Source organism: Bidens hawaiensis, unplaced genomic scaffold, assembly GCF_021521415.1.
Source record: "Bidens hawaiensis isolate Kalapana, Puna unplaced genomic scaffold, B.hawaiensis_p1.1 tig00019101_1, whole genome shotgun sequence".
NCBI lineage: Eukaryota > Viridiplantae > Streptophyta > Magnoliopsida > Asterales > Asteraceae > Bidens > Bidens hawaiensis.
The window spans coordinates 23,912-44,639 of record NW_027505012.1 but is presented as its reverse complement, the minus strand read 5'-3'; the positions used below and the strand labels follow the sequence as shown (position 1 = coordinate 44,639).

The following is a 20,728-nucleotide window of genomic DNA, read 5'->3' as shown; positions in this document are numbered from 1 at the left end:
GAGGCTTTGCTCTTGCTTGGTTTGTTTTCAAACCGGATAAAAAACATGTTTTAAATGATATTTTCCGATTTGGTATATTTATTTGACTATTAATTGAAGTTTGGAATTTAAATTTGTGTTAAGAGTAATTCGTATTTTCCGGTTTTTATGTTTATTGTGATTATAAACTATTAAATGTTATTAACAAAAAATTAGGAAATTTTTTAGGTTTATTTCAGATTATTCGGATATTATCTGAATCCGATCCTAATTGAATTCGGATAGATTCAGATCGGATAGGAATATTCCTAATTCGGATCGGATTTCAGATAGAGTCCAAAAATTTTCAAATCCGAATAATCCGAACCGAATAAACTGAATAATTAGTTATCTAATCCGATGAACACCCATATATAATGATCACGTACATTGTATATATATAAAGAGACGATGATGATGATCAATAGCGATAACTTTAAAAAAAATGGTAACGGATACCGATGATAATAGTGTGTGCATTCCATAGTTTGTATGAGAAATTAAGATAAAATCGAATAAACTTGGTAAATATTTAAAAAGATGTTCAAGGTTTATATACATACCAAACTCTATAAACAATCAACATGTTATCAATAATTGTCATGTGTTCTTCAGTCCCCTGCATCATAAATCAAAACAATAAATTAAAAAGAATATAGATGATTAGATTATACAAAATATGATTAAGAATACTTACAACTGAATCCCAACGCTCAGCATCGTTAACGAAGCAATCCATATGATAAGAACTAAATGAGAATTAGGGTTTTATGGTGGAAGATGCGCCACTCTTGATGCATATGAGACTTAAGGTTATATGGTGGGAGATGCGCCGCTCTTGATGCATTTGATAATGGAGAAGTAGGGTTTATTTATAATAAAGCGGCGATGCTATATTTTTCATTTTAACCCCCCGATTTTACTTTATCTAGTCTGATATCTATCTATTAGTCATCGGTTTCATTTAGTATATGTTCATCTATCTAGTCTAATCTATTCATTAATAAAGCATTAGCATTTTATATTCCCGTCTACTCTCTTGTTATTTTTAAATGTTTATGTATATGGCAATGATATACTTCAAATTAGACATGTTTATTACCTAGTTATATATCTCTGTCACTTATTTGTTATTTTGAGTAAATTACACAAATATTCCTCTACTATATATTTAACTTTGTTTTATAAAGAAAACGTTATTGTGTCTTTTTACTTGCTATGGTGTCTCTTCATTTATCATTGTGTCTTTATGCACATCATTATGTATGTGTTTTAATAAAGTGATGGAATCTAAAAATTGTAATAGTGAAATAACACCGTTGTGCAATCATAATATGTATACATAATAATAAAATAACAACTTTAACAAATACATAAAACACAATTATTAATACATATTACATAATAACCTGAAACATAAAACATAACAGTAAATGCATATTACACAATGACGTGAAACTAAAAATCAATGGTAAATACATAATACACAATGACTTGAACATAATACAAAATGACTAAAACACAATGATGAGTATAAAAAATACAATGGCGAACAATAGACAAAATGATGAGTATAAAGACACAATGACGAATAAAAGACACAACGACATAGGTTTTGTTTAGAATTTTATCTTTAATATGAGTGCTGATTGAGAAAAACAAAATGACCATAACCTATAACACAATGTAGAAAACTCAATTAAAAAACACAAATACAACCAATAACACAATGTATAAAAATCCACTAATTTTTTTTAATTTTTTTACAACAATATGATACTTATATTAAAGATAAAAAAAATGTTTGTTTTTATGGTGATTTTTTTTTTAAATTGTCATATGAAAAAGTTATGAATGTTTTAAAATGATGAGGAAATTGATATGTATATTACATGTGGAAAGATAAAGTCAACCAATATTAAAATAGTATGATAGTACCCGTATTACACACGAGTTGATATTAGATATATAACAAAATGTAATAAACTACCATACAATATAATAATATATAACGATATATAAACATTCAAAATATAATAATATATAACGATATATAAACATTCAAAAACATCCCCAAAAAGAAGTACACCAAACCATTGTCCACATAATAACCTAATATAAACAAATAATTCATTGTCTTATCAAACACATTAAACCATTAGATATTAACATGACTTGAACAGGATGACCTTGAAAATTTCCGTCCAAAACAAAATCATGCACCTTAACCACCTGAAAAATATAAACAAACCAGGGAACGTTATTAAGTATTAAACCAAAAAGTTAATGTATATCATAATGAATGGGTGATATATAAAATATGTAGCTACTTATGTTGAGGTCAAAAGAAAATAAATCAATTTTATAACCTACGTTTATAACCAGAAACAAAAAAAAATCAATTTGATAATTACAAATCAAAGTATATTGAAAATATAATATTAGAGAGACATACATATTAAAAGTAATCACTAATACCAACTAATTAAAATTCTAATACCGTTAATACAATCTTCATGCTAACACAAACTAAATATAAACATAAAATGTATACTCTAAAAGAAAATATAAACATGTGGAAGTTAAGTTTACCAAAAATGACCTTACATCACAACCCACCAAAAACCGCAAAGTGTCATAACAACCTGACAAAACAAAAACAAACTATTATAAGTGTGTATTGTACTTTTTTAGAAGCCTATGTATATGAAGTAAACTACTAACATAAAAGAAAAAAGCAAAGTCAATAATAAAGTCAAAAATTATATTTCTCAAAAATATGACTAACATATTTCATCTAATTTACCTTAAACTTCTGGATCAGAACCAAAATAGCTTTGAAGATCATCAAAATCGGATTCATAATTTTGACAATCTAACAACCATTTAACCTTCTCAGCCACCTCATTCTCCAAATCCAAATGTGCTCTTGCTTTAAAAACGTTAGAAAGCTTCAAGAAATCTAAATCTCTTAAAAGAAAAATGTCATTGGATTGCAATATGGACTTAGGATTAACACTCTTTTGTTGCCCATTCACATATTTAATAACCACATTATTTTGCAAAGGATAATAAAGTCACTCCCTAACATTGACCAAAGGAAGTAGTTCTTGTTCATGTTGTAAAATCTCTTCATTTAGAACATTCAATAGTTCTCCCTCTTCGTCGTTAATAACTTGTTTGCGGTTTCCGAATCCTATTATTTGGTACTTGAACAGAATGTTAAAAGACAGAACCGATTCGATAGAAGGCTTATGGATTGTAGACAGATCGCTAAGAAGAAACTGATAATTATTGGTTTCGAATGAAAATTTCCAAGAAACAATTGTTGTCATTGTTGAAGATGATGGAAGAGATGAAAATTTCAAAGAAACTGATTATTGTAGAAGTTATGATTATTGTGTTTATCTTCCAAAGAGTCTTTTTTAATTATTAATAAAAATGACGGTTTATTCATTCAATAAAACTCATGATTAACCCTATATTTATTAAACTATTGATGAACCTTTAACATATTCTCCTATTTTTTTAATGTAGTAAATTGATAAGATATAAATGTATATAAGATATATTTCGGATATATATATATATAAACCAGTATAATATTAGCCTATAAATAAAAGTCTATAAAATTAAATTTCAAAAACATAAAAGATATACTACAAAAAACATAAACAACTAAAAATAATTGAACATACAAACATGTACCTATAATTAGACTAAATAAAATTATACAATCCCTTTATTAAAAAACCTTAAACATATTTAAAAAGGTACAAACGTAAACAAAAAAGTATTGTCAAAAAATTCATAGAAGGTTTCCAAATATTTCCTTATACACAACATTTTTTGTTTCACTAATCAATTTGGATTCCTTATCTAATAAAACAATCTTAATACCTTCGCGAGTCTTCACTCTAGACAAAGCAACATAAAGCTGGCCATGTGTAAAAACCGGGTCTTTTAAATATAATCCAACGCGCGCTAAAGATTGTCCTTGACTTTTATTTATAGTCATTGCAAAACAAACCGATATAGGAAACTGTCTCCTCTTTAACTTGAATGGAAGCTTCTTATCAGACGGTGTAAGACTTATTCTGCTAATTAAAGTGCGAAATCCAATATTAGTACCAGAAACAACCTTAGCTTCAATGACGCGTTTACCCAAACTAACAACTTGTAGTCGAGTTCCATTGCACAGCCCTTTTTTCTGATTAATATTCCGTAGTAACATAATTGGAACTCCAGCCTTAAGTAACAAACGATGGTTTGGCATTCCGGACATCTTTATACCATTAACAAAATCAGGAGAGTACAACGTGGGATCAAAAACCTCAGATACACTTTCAACCTCGTCGATGCTATCTGAACTTAAATACTCCATTTCTTGACCAGGAAAATACGCTAACATACGATCATTAATCTCTTGAACCACATCATTTAAGGGAGCAAGCAACGCCCGTTCTTGGAAAGTATGAATAATAACGGAAGCCCGTTTTGACAATTCTTGAAACAGGTCCGGGGCAGCATGATGCATAGATGCAAACGCGCCAGCAATATTAGCAACATTTTGTGAGTTGAACTGGTCAACCTTGGTCAACGCCACCTCTGCCACCCGATCCATCTCGGACACATAAAGAAGCTCACCCCCGATCTTGGACAAGGCCCACGCGATATTCGACACGCCTTGAGCAGAACATTCCGGAAGAACCATCATGGCCATGCCTATAATCATGCACATCTCTCGTCTCCGTGCAAACGCAAGCCGGTGAGTTCAGGTCATTGACACTTTCTCCATATTCTTAGCGATACGATGGACCGCGGTGGTGAGATTTAATGGAGATAGAGGTGAGGGACTCAAACCTTTCCCGACCGCCATTATCATCTCTGATGTCACCTCCAATACTTGCTCTGCAGTCTGTGCTTCCACTATTTCTCTGTTCAAGTTGACCTCTTTCATTCGGTCGGTTGCTCCACTAACCGAGAACTGAGATAGCTTCTCAACAAACGCTTCCCTGGCTTTCTCCTTCTTTTCTAGAAACACCCCACCCGCCAGATTACTCATACGTGCTTTAAGTTCATCTACATCGTCCATAAAGTTTTCAATATTAAGTTCAACTTCTTCAGCATCAGATTCAAAATCCAAATCTTTGGTGGCGGAAACCGATTTCTTCTTCTTTTTCTTGGTTTTACGTTTCATAAGTTGTTCCATCGCACTGGTCAACCCTCGGGTTTGAATAGACCCGAGTGCAGACTTCCTAGCTCTTACACACCAATCCGTAGAGTCGGTTTCTTGAAGCAATTCGGATCTTTCTTTTTGTTTTTTCTTGTTTAGAGGATTAGGGTCAATCTCTCCTAGAAATTCCCCTTTCCAATCCAAATTAGATTCATCAACCACTTTTATAACCCGAAAATCTTTATTCATGTGAACACCAACATAATAACAAGTCTTTCTTGGAAGATGGTATGGCCTTTGATTGAACTGTATGGTTCTAACCGAGTTCAAGCATAGAGGCCCTGGCCCTGAATTGGTGAACTTAATATAGGCATTTTCACAAACACCTTATGTGCATCTTAAAAAACACCAGTTTGAAGCTGATTTGGGTTGTCAAAACCACAAAGTATTTGAGGGTTTTATAAATGGGTATCGTTTTTAGTTTGATTTCATTCAAATACTGATGGATGATATATATATATATATATATATATATATATAGGAAACAAGGATCAAATTAGAGAGTTAAATTGAAACAGGAGACCAACCGTGAGAGAGCAGGGCGGCGAGAGAAACTTAAGATAACGTTGTGTGCTTCAGGTAAAACTTATCACTATTGGTAGTCAGTCCTCGACTCCCTCAAACTACACGTTTTAGCAATAAACTTCAAACATTTCTTTAAGATTAGTTAAAATAGTTATGGGCTTTTAAGTTAAAAGATTTTCTGTTCGGTTTAAATAATTAAAAATTTAAATTGATTTAGTTTGAGTTTTCAAGAAAGTACTTTTTATATACTTGAATTAGTTGAGTAATTAGGTTTTGACATTAAAATACTATATAATTTAAATACATTAAAATTAGGGTGACCGTCCACCACCCTACCCTCTAATCAAAGTCGAGCATGCTACGAGAATGACGAAATTGGAAGAACAATTATTAAATATTGTGGAAGAGTTGAAGATTGGGAAAACTAATACAAACTTTCAGATTTTACATACAGTTTCAAATTTTCTCAACAGTTATGTTTAGAATACATATGCTAGCTTAGTGTTAAATTATTTTATTTAGCGCGGGGGGGGGGGGGGGGGGGAAGGATGAGAAAGAATTTTAACCACAGAATAAAACCTGTAAAAAATAATGAAAATTAATTTAAAAAAATCATAACTCAAAATTTAATAAAAAAATGAAAAGTAAATTTTCAAAAATGTTTACACCGTCTTCCTCGTTCTAAAAAAATTAAAAAAGACAAAATGTTGAGGAAAAAAACAACATTGTGTTTTTCTATTTATTATTGTGTTTTGTGTTTATTTTCGTCATTGATTATGTCTTTTTTCCTTGATATTTTGTCTTTTTTTTCTTATGTTGTGTTATATTACTCAACATTGTATTATATTTTGTTCGTTATTGTGTTAAATTTTGTGACATATTGTGTCTTTTTTTATTTATTATTGTGTTGTTTATTCATTTTCGGCATTGTCTTTTCGTCGGTTTTTTTTGGAACCAGAATGCCGAGGAAACATTTTGGTTTTTTAATTTTTCGTTTTTTATTTTATTTCGAGTTATGATTTTTTTATTAATTTTTTGTTAAGTAGTCTTTTTGTGTGGCCACAAATTCTTCTCACACTTGTCATTTTTGTTTCCTTGTATATTTTAGTAGTTATGTTTAGAACTCATATGCAAGCTTAAAAGCGTGAATGTTCAGGCATTTAGGAGGGTTTTGGACTTTCTTATTTTGTCCTGCTTATGTCTTATGAAAAAGTGAATTTATAAAGTTGTAACTTATCCAACTTCTCCACTTACATTATACAAACTTCTAAATATCATTTAACTTTATAAAAAGTTAAAAGGTTATAAGAAGGCCAAAATAAGGAATCATAAACACCCCCTTAGAGTAATAGAGTGCAATAATGATACAAAACTAATTCACATAGTTTTTCAGTCTTATATCTTGGGGGTATCATGGAACTAAATGTTTATTTGGATAAGTAACATGACCGTTGCTAAGAATTCAGTTGCCTTATGTGACTAGAAAAAATGAGCTCCTAAAATCTAAGCTGATATATAAACAAATTTCAAATTTCCAAAATTATTACCTAATTCCAATCGTGTTGTTAAGTCCAACATCATTAAAGGTCCCGATGTTGTTGGACGCGTGAAACCTGACTAAAACTTGGACCGTATAATACCATGAAGTCTCTTTAACATGTTACCTAACACTATCTACATGACCCATCATTCCTAAGATTGGATGCCCAATTCCTTGTAGTTGCCCAAACCGGCTCATAACTCGAGGCGAGTTTCAAACCAACCAAGCCGATTTGTATATTTTCCACATCAACTAACTAGTTTCTACGTTTTGACCAAACCGGATGAGTTACAACCCGAACGATAACATTTTTTATGAATCATTGTAAATATAGCCCAGCCCAGCCCAGCCCAGCCCAGCCCAACAACATTACTACTTGATGTGGAGGGAGGCTTCATGAATCCAGACAACCCTTCCTAAATTCAAAACCCTCATTTCCATCTTCAATCAATGGCCGGAGGTGGATTCCGTGAAGAAATACGGCTTAGTCGTCCATCACCTGACTCTACGTCGCCATTCAAAACAACCTCGACGTCGAAGCCGCCTTGGAGAAACTCCGGTTCAAACAACTCGATTACGTCTTCGATAAGATCGGTCCGAAGGAAGAACCGGACGGCGGAGCTGGCGGTGCTTTGTAATAAGGCTTTGTTTCCTTCCGGTTACGATCGCTCTTACGCCTCCGATTGCTAGGTTTTTAGCCAGGAGAAGGATTATTAGTAATAGTATGTGATGATGAATTTTATTTAGGGCAAATGATTTAGGGCTTTTTTATTATCAACTTATTATATATATCAACTAGTTATTGGTATAACTTAATATAGTTGATTATTATTAATATTAAGTAATTCTACATTTCCTAAGCAGCTTGTTTTGTTGAATGATAAATTCATCTAGTGTTTTAAGAATTGGGATTGCTAATGTAAGCATGATTATGCTTATTATACACCAAGAATAACGAGTTTGAACTGAGCGATATCAACTGGTTATTGTAATGTAAACAACTCGTTTCACCTACAAATAAGTTGACAAGCATGATCCCTCATTTTCATTCTAACATTCAGGACCGCTTGTTTTTAAAAAAAGCACAATACGCAGATAAGTTGTTAAAACGCATACGTATTTCTTCTTTACTCTTTTGTTCTTCACAAAATCGAGGTTGCAAATATTTTTGTTTTAACCTTAGATGTGATTGACTGATATCTTGGAATTTTATTTACTTTTCGGGCCTTATCGGAAAATGCTAAGCACCGTAACGCATTTGTGGGTCAGCTCTTTGCTTATACAACAATTTTTGTTCCTCGAGTGTTTGAAATTTTTGAGGATATTTGGTTATGAGTTTGGTTTGTGAATTAAAATAGTTTTTGTATTTCCTGGACCATATTTGTTTACTCTTGAGGTCTGGCCGTGTTATTTTCTTCAAGTTGTTGATCTTTGTATGCTTACATGTATAACTATATAGCATATTTGAGGGTTTTTTTTTGTTAAAACCAATTTAAAGATTAGGCTTTTAACACAAAAAAAATATTTGATCTTTAACATATGTTTGTTTTTAATCTTCATATCTAATTTCTTGTGATTTTTAAAACGGCTAACTCAAACTCTCAACATAGAGCATTGTAGAGACATCTTTACATCACTTTTGGTACCACTAATTAATTGATGTGCGGAAGTATTCGCCAATTAATTGCTTTCAATTGAAACCCTAGAATGAACCTACTGGTGAAGAATTGAAGGTTGAAGAAGAAGAATTGAGTTCATTTCGGTTGTGGTTCTACAAGGCATCGATGGTGGTTGGTTTCATGGTTTATGTAGGTGGTGTCCATATATTGCATGTTTGATCATAGCTATGACAAATTGCTTGGGCGGATTATTCGTGAATGGGATGCATGTTACATTATTATTTTGAAATACCGATTGTATCCTTGTATTTAAAGTTAAAAAAACTTGATTACATGTGGTAGTGTGCATAGTGCGGTTCATTGCAGTTTGAATTAAACCAAAACTTCGGTTTATAGATTTTTGAAACCTTTTGGTTTCAGTTTTTTCGGTTTCTGATTTTGTTTTGGTATTAGTCTGGTTTCGGCTTTTTCAGTTTTTGCTATTTGAGTTTGAAATCTTTAGCTTTAGGCCAAAAAAAATGAATTCAGGTATTAATAATTATGTTAATTATTTAATAATTAAATTTTCAGGTGAAGTAGAGTAGACTTTTAACTGAACGTGTTTGAAAGTGCCTAAAAGTTTACTACAGTTTTTAATAATAATTCTGATGTGTTCTTTGAGCTTGATTCTGATACAAGTGGTGCTAAAACTCGGCACCATTCCTAATGTTGATGGTTTTGAGTATTATAATATTTCATCATTCATTTTGGGTCTAGCAACACTTATTTGCAAAACAAAACAGAGACAAAAGGATCTAAAACAAACAGCACATCATACCATAAATTAACCACATTCTCACAAATGTTATCATTGTCCCTAATCATCCAGCTCCAGCTCCTTTCAAAACTGCTGCAATTCCTCCGCAATCAGAGCTATACAAAACACTCCTCAATTACACCTACCAAATCAACAACAGTTATAATAAGTCGAAATACAACATTAAGATCAAGCAAATGAAATCAAAGGCTTGGCTTACTCATGAATGAAAACAGATATGGATGTTGAAACCAATATCAAGAAGTTGGCCTCTGTTGCAACACCAGATCATCAGCAGAGTAGTAATCTGCTATGAGCCGGTACATGTATGATGGATTATGCCCTCCCCTGCAAACAAACAGAATTTAATGAACAATGCAATACCACACACACACACACACACATACATATATGGAAGACCACATGCCTAAACTCGGCTAACCGTGCAACTGCATGCTATAGGTTCTATCCAGGGGCCAATGTTGTTGCCAATATCTAACCCCCAAAGTCAGTAGATGATTTGTCCTCCCTGGTAAACCACTCCTAGTTCTTTCTTGCTGCAAAATATTACAACTTAATAGCAATAAAAAAAACCATATACCTTTTCCATTAAAATTGTATAAACTCGCAGTGATCGCTCGACCAAATGTATCAGCGCCAACAAAAGCCCATGTTGCAGGTAACATCACCAACCAACTGCACCCAATCATGGGGTTTTATAACATTTTATCACCAACATGTTGCACTCTTTATAATTATATAACAAAAATATATAAAATAAGTTGGTAAGTAAAGGCTAACCTTCCTAAGACGTATGGAACAAATTTGACTGATGTAGGTGCATATAATATAATTTCCAACAGAAAACGAGAATAAGAGGCTGAAACGGAGAAGTGTGACAATTCTAAGATCATTTTTGTCAATTGCTTTACCAATTTAAAAAATATTCTTATTTCATTCAACCACCAAGGGCAAGATCAAGCTTTAAAGAACCCACGGATATTACCGGTTTGACTTGTCACCTGTGCACCGAAAAACCGGTGCAAAAACAACATAGACTCTCCATCAAAATATCATGCAAGTAAGGCTGAATGACCCTAAATCACTCAAAATATTACGAAATTAGCGGCGAAATAATAATATTCCACATACCTAAAGTAAAAAATGTCGTCAATCCATTAATTCATATGCAAATTAGCACCGTTAAAAACAAGCAGCCTGCATAAAGAAAATACAAACTATAATTAAACACAATTTTCATGTTTATTTAAAATATCAAACGTACACCTAGAAACTCATTTTGTATCTCAAAATCTCAATAGGCTAACTAAAAACACACCGTTTATTTCTTAGCCGGTCTTGATTCATTTCAATCAGTTTGTTCTCCATCTTCTTCATACAATTGTTGGAATCTACAACAACAAAAATCTAATATATGAATATATCACTTTAAGATTGGCTAACAAAGATCTCAAATGTCATAACTGTAATAATATTTAAAACTAAGAATAGGCCTAATTTACATAATGTTCAAATCTGCAGCTTTGATGTCATCATGAAGCTTATCATCTTCAAGATCTGAAGCTTCAACTATAAATGAAATAACAAAAATAGGTCAAACTGAATTCACTTTATTGTACTTAACGCGTTGCCGCGGATATCTCAACTGATGTCAAATTCAATGTTGTTGTGTATTACCAATCAACCATTCTTGATTTGAAACATTTTATTTCGTCCATCCAAAAATTGTCGTATTAGTTTGTATGGTGCATATGAGTGTATGTCTAGTGTGTTAATTCCATTCATTATTGGGTCTCTACGTCAACTGTATATGATTTAGTCGGTATGAAGCTGACGGGTTCATTTATATGTACACGAATTGGGTATATTAAAAGAAATACAAAATCTGTGAATTGCAAAAAAAATGTAATTTTAATAGGAAATTAATCATGCATAACTGAAATACAAAATGTTGAAGATAAAACAAAATTTAAACCAACCTCTCGTCACAAACAAACACACCACATGGATTGTTGACATGACATATTTTCTTAATACACAGATTGCTCTTGACATTTCCTTACACATAAGGAGTTGATACCCATTATTAGTGACCAATCTTCATCTTTGACTTTCACATGTAATACATAAATCATAATCCATCTTTTAATCACATAAATCCCCAAACATTAGCACCAATATCCAACAATTACACTTTTAAACAGAGGTCAGACCAGATTAAGTTATGGAAATGACCTGATTTTCATTCTCATAACAAAAGTAAATTTCATGTCATGTTAGTTTCAAATGACTTCCAATAACTACAAATATGATATAATCTATCAAAATTCTAATTATCCACCATAATAACCAAGTTGTATCATTGTATATGTGTCAACATTATGACATTTTGGTTATCGTAGTCCCTTCTCAAACCAAATTTCATCTTATAATAAAAACTTAAAAACCGACGTCTAACAATTCTAAACAACAAATGCCAATAAAAATAATAATAATAATAATAACAAAAAAACTAATTACACATACTAATATAGTCAAATACAAAAAGGACAATCATCCATAGCATCATATAGAATCTAAACCAGATTCAAAAGTCCCATGAAGATACAGAAGTTTTAGTTGACAAACTCAAGTCATAAAAAAAGATAACTGAACCCAGAAGCATTCACTCTTCCTGAGTAAATATTCAAATGTGTCTGTTCTGTACTTACATCGCATAGCTCCGGTCTCTCAATAAGATAAATCCATCTGAAATCAGGTGTAAAATAACCAAGCCCCGTTCATGAATCAAATAAAATTGAGCTTTAATAAGTTGTTTGAATTCTGAAAGTCAAGCTTTAAAAATGCCCTATCGAAAGAGACTGCACTTCACGACATGTATGTCTTTTTTAAGCTAATCTGATTCATTAAAGTGCCAATTCACAATAACTAGCAATGCAAGTATGCCACAAATTTCTTTTTAACCAATTTGTAAATAATAATAAATACATATAACATTTAAGTTTAGAACTAATTTTAGTGCAGTAATTTCACAAGGTAAGTTAATGAGTAAACCGAACCTGAATGGCTTTCAAAAATCTTTAAAACAAATTTTGTATATGAGCCGAAACACTGAAACCATCCTATCCCATACACATCCCTAATATACAGATATGGGTTCTTAAACAGGTATAACATGAAACCTTTTTAATCCTCATGTGGTATTTGCTAGATGTTACAAAGTTTGATGTAGTTATAACATATGATTATATCAATTTTGAAGTTGAAATGTGTAGTATCACTACCTTGAAAGTGAACTGCCTCTTTCAAGGTAAGGCAGGAGCATGTTACACATCTCAAATTTAGTTTTCATACATTAAATACCAAATTTCAAGAGAAGGCAGGAGCATAAACATTTCAGGTCATAAGGATAAACAAGCCGACCACTGGCCAGGCCGAGTCGTTTACAACCCGAACAAAACACTCCCACATTATCCCTTGTTTATACCCAAACAAAGAATGTTGGTTTATACTAAGTTTCAATTCACTATTTGATAAACATGTAACTTAAATATCTACTACATTCAATTTCCAAACTGAGTTCACGAGTGTATCCTTGATAGATTCTAGTTGTGATTTAACAACACTAACAGGCCTACTTTCATCTGTTTTAAACTTTGTCTACTTGAAGTTACATTAATTGCAAGCTGAAAGTTAGGTTCACTCTATGAAAGATAATTAACCAACTTTGTCACATTTCTATTACGTGACGTTTGATGAATTATTTTTCTACAAACTCGTTTAACTTATGTTTATATGAGACATAAATATGACAAAAGTAGGTTACTGCTTTGACAATTTGCCTTTTTTTTGTTTCTTAAGATTTATATTTGGTTGAAGTAATTTGTGATTTCAAAAAATGACCTTTGTTCCAAACCCACTCGGACATAAATGGTGCATCTAGGTAAATTGCTTTCTTTCCAAGCTCTTGTGCAGCTTGTTTTTCATATACGTATCCAGTAGCGTGCAACCTTGACTGAGCAGCGCACATTGACCCACCAATAATACTCGTTACGACAAAGAATAGTAAACATTAATATAAAAAAATATATTTAGAATGATAACATATTCATATGCGACCCGTTTGAGACAATGAAAAAAAAACCATCAATAGACAAAAAGGTTTTATCATGGGTTACTCATAAAATCTAACTTTTATGGCATAAAGGATGTTTAGTTGGTTTTTAACCCAAAACCTTGAAACCGGTTTGAATCCAACCAAGTTAAAAACTTGTGTCAAACCAGTAAAACTGACATTTTGACCAAAAAGCCGGGTTAAAACTCAAACCGGGCTCACCCAAAACAGGATGTTGACTTTCTTTGACCCAGACCAACTCAGTTTCCACCAAAACTGGTGGGCCCACTCCCAAACAGACCACATTAACTGAAAAAACATCATTTTCTCACAAAAAAAAAACTTTTTGTGCTTAGTAAGTATCTAACACATTAGCTCATATGAGTAGTGAGTTATTTTGATGAAGCAAAGGTGGTAGTGATTTAAAGGCCAGCATAAAAATAACATTTTTAGTAGGTTAACGCAAATAACATTAAATAATTATTTTTGGACAAAAATATATACCTTCACATGGAAATTGTCATATATAGGATCTCGAATAGCGCTTTAACTCCATATGCCCGTTTCATATGCAGATTCGGGGCAGAGGATTTTTAGTGGCATTGTATGCCAAACCCTACACAAACATGAAAACAAACATAAGCAATTACTCATCAACGAAAACATGAAAAATACGAAAGCCCAGGTACATTATTAAAACACACCCAACTAAGAAACTTATAAAAAGTAAAATATTATATGTGAGATTGACCTGTAGGCGGTCGAACATTGCAATGTCAAAACTGCCATCATGCGGACCTTATTTTCCACTGCTCCCCGCTTATCCACCAGAAATCAGTAGTCACTATACCAAATAAACAGTCACTAATATAAAATAACCTGCGTTACTGTCTGAAATGATAAGGTGTTTGTTAAATACATCAACTGCCAGCTTTCGAGGAAATATCAATGGTGACTTTAACAGCCTAGGATCATTGCCAGCTTAGAAACACTTAAATTTACACAAAAAACATGCAACAACCTTTATTCCCTAAATTAACACATACACTCAACGAATATATATATATATATATATATGTATAACATAGCTACTACTTTTATATTAGTATGCATTATAAGATTAGCCCTAGCTTCAACAAAACGATCAAAATGTGATAGTTTTAGAAAGTTACCTGTAATCGAGACTGCCGACGGTGCGGTGCCTACTTAATCGTTTTCAAATCACCATATTGATTCGATACAACAATGGGCTTACCAAAAAAAAGAAAATTCGCAGCAATAAATTCCACAAGTGCCTCATGAGCATTTTGGTTCTGTAACAAAACCATTAAATATTTAAAAATGATTTGAAAGACTTAAAAAACTGTTATACTTTGCATACCCGAAGACAAGATAAACGTGCCAGGTGACTGAAACATCATGAATATTGAAATGTTAGCAACCTGTACACAAAACTAAACAAATAAAAAAACATAAAAACAGTCATACATAACATCAGAAAATGGTGTAAACAACATAAACTTAAAGGATGTAGAAAGCATTAACTAACATAAACAACACATAATGGAGCAGATACTGCTAGATTATACACATCTGAAACCCTAAAAAACAAATAAGTTTCCATCAAAAGATCACACTAACAGAAAAAGAAAAGCACCAACGTTGAGAAAAAAGAATATTTTAACAAATTTTTCCTTCGTTCGGATTCAGATGAGAAGATTTGTGGGATCGGTTTAGGGTTCAGTGGTTAGGGAAACAATGAAAGATTGCATCGATTTAGCGTTAAATTGGGAGAATCGTAACAGCTGAATTCAATTGCTCCAGCTATCACAAAGTGAACGTACTGTCGGAGACTTAATGACTCGCATTGAATATGCAAGCGGGATGGTTGCCAAGGAACTTGCCGGACGGTCAATAAACATTTAATTTGAAGGTGTCTTAAGAAAGAAGATGATGAATATATGTATTATAACCTAATATATAGATAATAAATTATAAACATCTTAATTATTTATATTTATAACAAGTATTATTTTTTAGGGTTGAGTTATAACAAGAATATTAGTTTTCCTAGAAATGATATAAAATAATTTTGTCCATTCATTTGAGAATTGAATGGTTGAGATTAGATTAGAGAGATTATCAAGTGTAAAACAATGGTAAGGACATAATAGGGATAACACATTCTCTCCACATGCAAGGCACATGTCAAATTCCCCCATCATTTTAAAACGTCCATAACTTTTTTATACGACATTTTTTTTTCAAAACAATTTCACCAAAAAAACAAGTGTTTTTTTTATCTTTTATATGAGTACTATATTGCTTTATAAAAATAAAAAAAAATTCGTGGGTTTTTGCAGAATGTATTTACCATAATTGTGTTTTACAAAATTGTGTTATACAATTGTGTTTTATTTTTTCATAGTGTTTTCTGCATTGTGTTTTTTACATTGTGTAATTTAATTGTGTTTTTCATTGTGTTTTTGTCATTGTGTTTTTATTTTCATATTGTTTATTCCATTGTGTTTTTTACATTGTGTCTTTTTCATTGTGTTTTTCATAGTGTTTTATTTTTCGACGAAATTTTCGAAGACTTTTCCGGCAAGGTGGTGGCGGTGGGCGGTGGTGATTGTAGGAGATAAGTGAATTTAAGTGGGTTTTTAAAATTAAATTAAGTGGGTTTCAATATTAAGGTATTAGACAAAAATACCCTCCTTCCTAGCCTTCTTAGGAAAATCAAACTTCTTATTTGATCTTTTCTCTTATTATATATATATATATATAGGTAAATGATCAAATACACTAATAACTTATCGTACAATGCGTACGCGACAGTTTTAAATGTCGATTTCAAAAGACACGCAGTGGCAAACTTGTAAATTATACGCTAATAACTTATCGCTCATTCTAAAGTCCATAATTATATCCTAATAAGATAAGATTTAAGCTTTTTTTCATTTTGGTGTTCATTTTGGTCAGAACGTTTAAACATGAAACCTAATTATAGCTCAATTAAGTGTGTTAATTTGTATTTTCATAAGCGATTGACGATTCTAAAGCCTCTTACACATCAATTCGATTGATTAAATCATCAATTTTTGATCAATTTTTTGAACACCCAGAACTTCTAAACTTTATCAAAACTTCTAAACTTTTTTAAACACCATGAACTTCTTAGAACGTATTAGAATGTTTAAAGATGTTCAATTTTTTACACCCGGAACTTCTTTGAATGTGGTAGAATATTTAATGATGTTCTTTTTTTGTCAGAACGTTTAAAGGTCTTCAGTTTTGTTTTAGAACGTTTAAACATAATATTTTGAACCCTAATCAGAGCTCAATTTAGTGCGTTATTTCTGTAATTCCATAATCGATTGATGATTTTAAAGCCTCTTACACATCAAATCGATTGATTAAATCACCAATTTTTGATCAATTTGAATATTATTAACCTATAGCGATAATGGGTTTATCGATTTTGATTATGCTTTAGTTTTGTGGATGATTGATTATGGTTGTAGGCTTGCAGCAAATGACGATCTGTTGTGCGAGAAGTATCTTTTGATTTATTTACAATTATGCCACTACATAATTTTAATTGCAATTAGGATTGGGTGGTGCAGGGTCTCGCGTACCTAATGTACGATAACCTATTATTGTACGTTAACTCACCCCTATATATATACATGCATATATATATTTATACATACATATAAAGATGTGGAATAACACATGTATTATTGTCGGTTTTTAATAAAATATTATTTATTATACTTAATATTAATTAAAAATGATTAAATATAATAAAATTACCAAAAATAACCACAAAGGGAATGGTTGGGGTTCGAACCCGCGACCAGCCACTCCAAAGTCTAACCAGGGGTCCACCAGCCCACTGGTGGCTAACCTAGTTATAACATCAAACCGTTTAATTATAAACTAACAGTAATGATTCCCAAATCAGTTTAAACCCTAGAAATCACAGTTGAGTTAATCAGTTGTTAATCAATTACATGTTATGGTTTCATTAATTGATCAGTGACGAATACAATTCATAAATCAATTAGGTCGTATTGTGATATATAACTGGTTAATTTAAACGAACAGTGATGATAATCTAATTGGGTTGAGGGGTTATGACGACGAGGGTTAGAGGATTAATTTTGTGTTTAACTTGATTATAACAATCGGTATCTTGTATAACACGATCGTATTATTGTCGGCATAGTATATTAGGTAGAACATATCAAAATTTATCGATATAACTAAATTAGAACGTCGGTTAGGCCAAACTTGGAATGTATAATAAGAATTATAATTCAATTACCATTTTGATTACGAGAATTGAGGTCCAAGTCGCAATTTAGTATAAACGGGTTCGTAATACGGGTCTAGGGTTTGGTTCGGATCTTGGGTAAATGAATCTGATGGGTTATAATAATATTAATATGTGTAATTTGCACTTTACTCCCTGAATTAAGAAGATTGAAACATAATTGGATAAAAGCTTAGTTAAGGGTTAGATTTGCAACCTTTTGAAAGTTATAAATGTATATTATACAAATAATTAATCAATAATATAATAATAATTAATTTACTCGATAAATGCGGTTTTTTTATTGATAGGATAGCCCGAACATATAAATGGGTCGGGTAACGGTTAAAAAATAGAATATGGAAAACCCGAATTGTTACAATGAATACTAGTAATATGTGAATAACATAAAGTACGCATATGTCCCCATAACATTTAAAAATGGTAAAAAGATGGGAGTGATTACTCACCTTATCAAATAAGCAAGAGGAATGAGTGCGAGAAAATCCTAAGTAAGAGTAATAGGAGAAATACTATTGATTAGTGAATAGATTATATAGATTAATAACGATTTGAGATCGATCGGGTATTTGTGAAATAATAATTTATTTAAATTTTATTTTATATAAAAATAAATCCGTTTACAAAAGACTTGTATCAATAATTATTTATCACGTTAAATAATAAGATATATTAATTATGTATTATAAATTAAAAGCCTTATTATAATCGTTATTGTTAAAACGTTTATTAATTTTTAATACTTGTTATACACACACACATATATATATACATATACATATGTAAATATATACCTATACTTACGATTTAACAAAAGTACGAACAAACGACCAATTAATAAATCCGGTTTTGATTAAATATTAATTAATTATTATATTTATATTATTTATATTATAGTTTAATGAATTAAAATAAGTAATATATTATTAATATGATTTTCCAAAAATAACCAAAACAAAAACGGGCATGGAGGAGCTCGAACCCGCGCCCTCCATTCAACCAGAACCTTAAACACATACACACCCAACCAACACAAAAGTACGAACAAACGACCAATTAATAAATCCGGTTTTGATTAAATATTAATTAATTATTATATTTATATTATTTATATTATAGTTTAATGAATTAAAATAAGTAATATATTATTAATATGAATTTCCAAAAATAACCAAAACAAAAACGGGCATGGAGGAGCTCGAACCCGCGCCCTCCATTCAACCAGAACCTTAAACACATACACACCCAACCAACACAAAAGTACGAACAAACGACCAATTAATAAATCCGGTTTTGATTAAATATTAATTAATTATTATATTTATATTATTTATATTATAGTTTAATGAATTAAAATAAGTAATATATTATTAATATGATTTTCCTAAAATAACCAAAACAAAAACGGGCATGGAGGAGCTCGAACCCGCGCCCTCCATTCAACCAGAACCTTAAACACATACACACCCAACGAACTGAGGTGGGGATGTCAACTGTTAAAACATGAAACTAAAAGTTTATAAGCACAGCCAAAAACCCACGCACAGTTAAAAACCCCTTATTCAAATAAGAACCCTAATAATTCAATCGGCCAAATCGTTAATCATTTGGCCAATTAACCATGGGGTTAATGTTGCTGACATTAAAACGAATAGACACATATAAACTATTACCTTATACAGTGTTAAAACGATAGTTAATTTGATCAACTTGTATACGGCCAAAACATAATTAAGAACAAGTAACAGCAGGCTACGATAATATAACTGCTTATGGGGTTTGGTTTGTGATGTGTATGTGATTGTGTAGACACGAGTAATTGAGTTATGATCTATGATAAATGATACATACCAATTGAGTTATAGGCGGTTAGTATAATAATGCAAACACAGTCGTTTTGATCGTTAATTCCTAGTTATCTATGTCGGTAAGGCCGTATTGGGTATAATGAATAAGATGCACCGATCAATTCCATGTTAAATGCGAAGATTGGTTCAAGAAACAATTTGGGTCACGGGTTTACAGGTCTGGGTACTCTATTTGGGTTTACAAGTTGGATAAATAGGTTTGGTATAATATAATTGTCATAATTGTACTTCAGTCCCTGGACTATGGATGAGGGTACATATAGAGATAAAACTTAAATTTAGGGTTAAAAATGCATATATATTGAATATTAATTAAATATATTAAATAATAATAATAATAATAATAAAATAATAATAACTCGATAAGTGTGATATTTTATTGATAAAATTACCCGAACATAGAAACAGGTCGGGTAACGGTCACAAAATATTAAACGAAAAAACCCGTATTGTTACAGGGCTCGTTTCAAGAAAAATCCTAGCGGACCCTAAACGAGTTAAGCGAGTGGTTCGTTTCCGGTTGGACCCGAACTCAACTTTTATGATGGGTTCATTTCCGACTTGTTAAAAAAATTATTTTTGAGTTGATGAGATGAAAATAATCAATTTTTTTGATGTTGGAAAAAATTAACTAAACTAAACCGAATAACTA

The 20,728-nt window shown here is 31.5% G+C and overlaps 1 long non-coding RNA gene and 1 pseudogene across 1 annotated transcript; both read right to left on the bottom strand.

Moving 5' to 3' along the window:
• Positions 1-581: 581 nt before the first annotated feature.
• Positions 582-7,438, bottom strand: LOC143609881 (uncharacterized; annotated as a pseudogene).
• A 1,644-nt stretch (positions 7,439-9,082) lies between these two features.
• On the bottom strand, positions 9,083-10,103 carry LOC143609883 (uncharacterized). The gene is made up of 3 exons (XR_013149491.1): positions 9,955-10,103; positions 9,725-9,876; positions 9,083-9,345 (listed from the first exon to the last, which is right to left on the bottom strand). It is a non-coding gene; the product is annotated as an uncharacterized LOC143609883 (long non-coding RNA).
• Positions 10,104-20,728: the final 10,625 nt, after the last annotated feature.